Source organism: Balaenoptera acutorostrata, chromosome 10 (assembly GCF_949987535.1).
Source record: "Balaenoptera acutorostrata chromosome 10, mBalAcu1.1, whole genome shotgun sequence".
Taxonomy (NCBI): Eukaryota; Metazoa; Chordata; class Mammalia; order Artiodactyla; family Balaenopteridae; genus Balaenoptera; species Balaenoptera acutorostrata.
The window spans coordinates 49,868,585-49,874,584 of NC_080073.1; positions in this window are offsets into that span (position 1 = coordinate 49,868,585).

Sequence of the window (6,000 nt, forward strand, 5' to 3'; positions counted from 1 at the left end):
CCTATGCTCCTTGCTGTTCTGTCTCAGATTCTTCTGGGTCAGGTGTGTCAGAGCCTCGCGATGATGGAATTCCCACAGCCCTTCTCTACAATCGCTACGGAGCTCGCAGCTGAGTCCTTTGGCTTTTACTTCTTAGTATAACTGCTTCCTTAAGAAGTCAGTCCACCTCTGTTCTGTTTCACTAACAGGCAACAATTGAAACAGTAGTACTGGACACAACCAAGCAATATCCTAACAAATGTAACACAAAGGCCTGGAATTTGGTTTGATGATTTTCCCTTCGTTTATCAGGCTGATGATCCGGCATATGTATGTATTAACTTTTTAAGGCTATCACAGAAACAAAAACATGTGCAAAGAGTTCAGAAATCCTGATGAGAATGTCAGATCATCAGCCTACTCATCCAGCTTGGGACCCACCGCATTAAAGCTTTCTGTTGATGTTGCTCAAGAGAAAGAAAGACAAACCAGACTTTTCACAGTCTGGGCAGCAGGTGGCGCTCATGACATTTAGAACCACACTGGGGGCCTCAGTACTGCGGGCATCGGTCTGTTTCGGATACAATTTGCTGGTGTTGCATTGCAGTGAGTTTGTTGTTTTAAAATCTTTTAAAAACACCCCCTCTGCACGACCTTATCTGGGCTGAGTCAGCCAAGTTTAGCCCAATGCAGCACAGGCTGGTGACCGGGCTGCTGTTTGGTCCTTGGGCTATGTTCTCTTTTTTTCTAGCAACGCGGGCTTGCTGGGAAAGCTCCTACCCTCCTTGGACACAGGCAGGCGGCTTCTCCAAGCTGGTCTCCTCCAGAGCCCTGCACCTGCAGGGGTGTGAGTCCCTTCTGCTCCGCTCTTCCATCAGTCTAAGGGGCCTCTAAAAGGGCATCAGTGGCAATTTTACCCTTAGCAACATGCATTACCTTCAATCGTGTGGAGATCATAAGATATTTTATCTTCAACTTGTATGTGGCCTCAACCACTCTAAGCCTTGGTTTTCCGTTCGGAAACTTGGAATAGCAGCATGTTCGTAAAGAATGGCCACTTACAGGATGCCTCACTTATATAAGGAAAATCACCCTGAGTTCTTCAGGATAGTTAAAATACAGAATCAATCGTAAAATTTAAGCGATCACCTTGTTCAGCTGAACGTTTAATGCCCAGGGAGGAGAAAGAAAATTGCTCAAGGGAGCATCATGGGTAGGTAGAGAGCTCAGGTCTTTTCTCTCCCAATGCAGTGTTTAAAAAAATCCGTAATGGATATTTTCCCCCATTGCCGCTCCAACTCTATGCACTCTGCTGGGCCAGCACTGTGTCGGGGCTTCTCACCTGGGTCTGTCCTGCCCAGGTAATTTCTAGTGTTGAGAACAGTTGAGACCACACTCTAGAAGGAGAATATTATATATATTCAGTCTTCATTAACCTAACCCAAATCTGGGGTGTCCTAAAGTGTGGAAGTATAGCCAATAGGATATTACATTTTACAATTTGCAGATGTCTTTGATGACATATATATTGACATATATATTTATCTATGCTTCCAGATTTTAGGGACACTCATAGCAAGTATTTCTTTTTTTTTTTTTTTTTAATGTCAAGGGCTATTTAACATACAATAAAACGCACTGATCTTAAGTGTTTAGGGTGATGAGTTTTGACAATCGAGTAATTGCTTTCTGAGAACACAAATGAAGTCTAAAGGGGGGTGGGGTAGCACAATTTGTATCTGAGGGAGAGAAAATTGCTCCCTTCAGGCCTGTCTGGGAAGGGAGAAACACTGACATCCCAGAGCCCCTGTCAGTTCTCCTGGGCTTCTTGAGAGGCAGCACCCCTGACTGTACCTCCCTGGGAATTCTCCCGGACCTCCCGCAGCTTGTGGGAGAAAATGCATAAGCCAATTTTACTGAGATCTCAAAAGACAAGGTGACCACACGCAAGAGCTGTAGCTGTGAATCACAGGCTCTGATTTGTACTCCCAGGGCCCTCACTAAGGATCTGGGAGTCACCTTTCACTAACGTAGCAAACACCAGGCCTGTCTAGGTCCACTGTGGGGACTCTGTGTGGCTCCGGGCTTTACATGCTTGAACTTTAATTCCTTATTTCTGAGTCTTTGTCTTCAGTCTCCATTTTATGTTTCCTCCTGGGTCCTGCTTATTCTAGTGGCAGGTTTCTGCAAAGTCTGTTTCTGCCAATATGTTTAGGGTGGTGTGAATCTGAATCTGTCCTTGAGGGTGGGCAGGGAGGATCACCTTTCTTTATTTCCTGATGCTGGAGTCCCACTCTGCTGGGTTGACAGGAAATTTTACCTTGGGTGTTACTGTGGGCATCTTTCTACCCTGGGGTCGTGCAAAGGTCCTGGGGTCATTTATAGAGATAAAGCAAAGGGGAGGCCGAGTCATGAGCCATGGGTCTACTGTACATTGGTTGATGCTGAGACCACCCATTGTCCCAGCCCATCAGGCCTATTCAAGTTCAGCTTGGAGCACCAAAATCTTTGGTGAGGCTGGGGGCTTTGGGTCATTTGTCTAGCCCCCCAACCATAGTGTCCCCTTGAGGTCTTGTGACCCCCTGGAGAGCTGTCCCCAAGACTCATGGACTCACCAATCTTCCCAACTCTGCCCTGCACTCTGTCCTTGCCAGCACAGCCGCTCCTCTCTTGACTGCACCTCTGGGGCACCTAGTATTTCCTCATCAGGGAGCCATCGCAGGGAACAGGAGAAGGCCAAGCTTCAGACCTCAAGTCGCTTCTGCATCCCGCTCTGCAAAAAAAAATACCCTGAGGCAAAGAATTACAAAGGCTACTTGCATGAAACCCAAGATGAATACAAACAGCACCTAGTAAAACATGGGTTAATATCTCCAAAAAAAAAAAAAGTATTCTGCCCAATGTTTACAATACCCTAATGGCCTGTTTTGCTTATGATGTTTCAGAGTTCTCTGTCACTCACTTTCCAGAACATTCTGTGTCCCTCTTGTATGCTGTGATTTCTCTGGCATGATCAGGATGATCATAGCGGGGATTTCGTGAGTATTTTTACCTGGAAATAGTCACTTTCTGTGCTAGTTTGAGCAGAAGACCACATCCTCACAACACCATCTATCGTATCTGGGGCAGCTGTCCTCAGAGGCATTGTTGCTTAGTTACCCACCCTTATTCTCATGCTCACAGTAAGATTTTTGGGGAGAGCTGGAATACTGTCTCCCTATGGTGTTTTTTTTTTTAAATTAATTTATTTATTTTTGGCTGTGGTGGGTCTTCGTTGCTGCACACGGGCTTTCTCTAGTTGCGGCGAGCGGGGGCTACTCTTCGTTATAGTACGTGGGCTTCTCATTACGGTGGCTTCTCTTGTTGTGAAGCAGGGGCTCTAGGTGTGCAGGCTTCAGTAGTTGTGGCATGCAGGCTCAGTAGCTGTGGCTCACGGGCTCTAGAGCCCAGGCTCAGTAGTTGCGGTGCATGCGCTTACTCGCTCCGCAGCACGTGGGATCTTCCCGGACCAGGGCTTGAACCCGTGTCCCCTGCATTGGCAGGTGGATTCTTAACCACTGTGCCACCAGGGAAGGCCTCCCTATGGTGTTTAAACACTGAGATGAGCATTAATTATAAGGAGAGGTTTGCTCTGATGTACTGGAAAGAGGACTGGAAAAGGCAAGAAGGGGCCTCTGGAATAATTTGGCAGTTGTAGATATTTGTTCTGGGCTGAGGACAGCCCTGAGAGATCACATTCGAAGGGTGAGGCAATGCTGTAGTCCCAGGGGCATCCAGGTAAGGCTCTCATTCCCCGTCCTCATTTCCTGGCCTTTGCAAAGTCACCGGAGGGAGGAAAGATGGGGGCGACCACATACAGTGCTGCCTTCCACGATGAGCTGGCACATTCCGGCACTGGTTCTGGCTGGTTTGATGTCTTATGCACCCCAGCAATGGAAAGGAGTAAAGTGCTCTACTTCAAATTGAACTGAGGTTTGGTGGAGTTTTTCCTCATCATGCTCATTACCAGGAAGAGAAAAGTCTTAACAGTTAAACAAGAGTGAGCAGGTGGGAGAAAGAATTAAAGGCCGAGTGAAGCTTTGACGCTTTTGGACCTTTTTGGGTGAGATTTTGCTTGTGTCTTCAGGCTCCACAGGCTGGCACATCACCAAGGAGCCACCAGGTGGCGCTGCCAGCAACCTCACGTTAGAGACTCTCCCGGTGAGGCAGGATTATTGGGAAATCGGTTCTTGTCTCCAGGGCACTGCGGTCCTGCCGGGGAGCCAGCTTGCCTCTGATCAGGGAGTGACCTGAGTTTCACAAGATGCAGCAATGCCTGGGCCTGGCGCCTGCTTCCTGACCCCGTGTCCGAGGGATTAGAGTTGTATTGACTTCCGATAAATGCTTTCCTCCACAATCTGGGTTTGGTATCTTTCTCATTTTCTGCCCTGCTAGGTTTAGTCTCTCAAAATGGGATATTTCTGTCAGAAAAGATAAAAATTGTGTCACTGTAATAAGATGTTCTTGCTCATGGCAATGAAAAGCTTCACGGATAAGCTCTAAAGTGTGCAGCCCTGCCCCGATCCTCATCTAGTTTCCCTGACTCAGCTTCGTCCCATCCCAGAGGTCAGGGTGGAGGGAGTGTGGATGGACCAGGCCCAGGGATGGGCTGGAGCTTAGACAGGGGCTGGGGAGGGGGACGAGCTGAGGCTGTTGGGCGGTCAGAGGACCAGGGCTGAAGGATGGCGCGAGGCTGTGGGAGGGCCTTATGCGCACACTTTGCAAAGTGTGAAAAGGTGCTTTGACACTTTGACAGGTGCATGTTGCTATAGATGCCATAAAAGACTGGATACAAATGTCCTAAAGATTAGAAGAACCTTGTCAGATTGCTGCTTTGAGACGTCCTGATTCCTCCGATGGGCGGCTTCTGCCTATGGGAACATCTCTCCCAGGATGAACCAGGACCCGAGCTGAGTGGCATCTGCAGGAATGGGATCTCTGACGGACGGTGGGTGGGGCCTGGAGCCAGCTGGGGGCCTGTGGGCACACTTGAGGGTGCAAAGCAGTCTGGGTTAATTTCTGCCCAAATCTCAGTCTGTGAGAAAAAGAAAGTTTGTTAGGGTTTGAACGTCAGTCCTGGGGACAATTAACTCGCTTTCTCAACAGCTAACAGATCAAATTCCTAAGTTAGAGAAGCAGTAAATGCTTCTAGCTGCTTTGCCCAAGCTTGCCCTGAACCAGTTGTCATGAAGAGGAGATAAGGTCTCAGATTGAAATGTTCAAATTGTACATTTTTTTTTCTAATAACAGAGTTGTTGACAGTTGTGAGGCCTATACCATTTTACCCTACTAAAATAGTTAAGGTCAGCCAACATTTTAAAATCAGAGTTAAATTGTGTTAAATGTGCCCAAGACACACTGTTGGTTATAGCTTCAGAAATTTGAGTTTTCATATATTGAAGAAGGTCAATTCGTTATAAAAGAAATTCTCTTTATATAATGAAAACGTGTTTTTATCCCTGCATATTGCAAAGCCTGAGAAATCTTTAGGTTTGGAAGGGGTGTGTGTTTGTGTGTGTGTGTGTGTGTATCTGTGTTTGCATAAGAGAGTCTAAATTTTTGGGACTTCTTTCAATGTGTACTTTTCTAGAGCAGTTTGCTTGCCAGGATTAGCTGAAAGCCTCTTAGAACCTCTAGAATGCTGCTAACTTCAAGGAAAATGTTTTGTTTCTTCTAGAAGGTTAGGGAGAGTTAGGCCAGGTCAAATACATAGGAGGAATGTGTGCATATTATCTTACCCAGAGCTCTGCCTTTTCCACAGTTGTTCCCAGCACTGTCCTGACCTTCCTTCCATGAGAAGAGAGAAATGTTCCCCAACTTTAGTTTCATCGGTGTCCACCACTGTCCACGAATTGACCAGTCTCCTTGACGAAATTCCCTGAATATTTTTTGGGGAAGAGAAATGTGCTGAGTGTATCAGTCAGCTGTTACTGTGTAACAAGCAAGCACACAAAAAAATCTCCATGGCATACAACAAAAAGC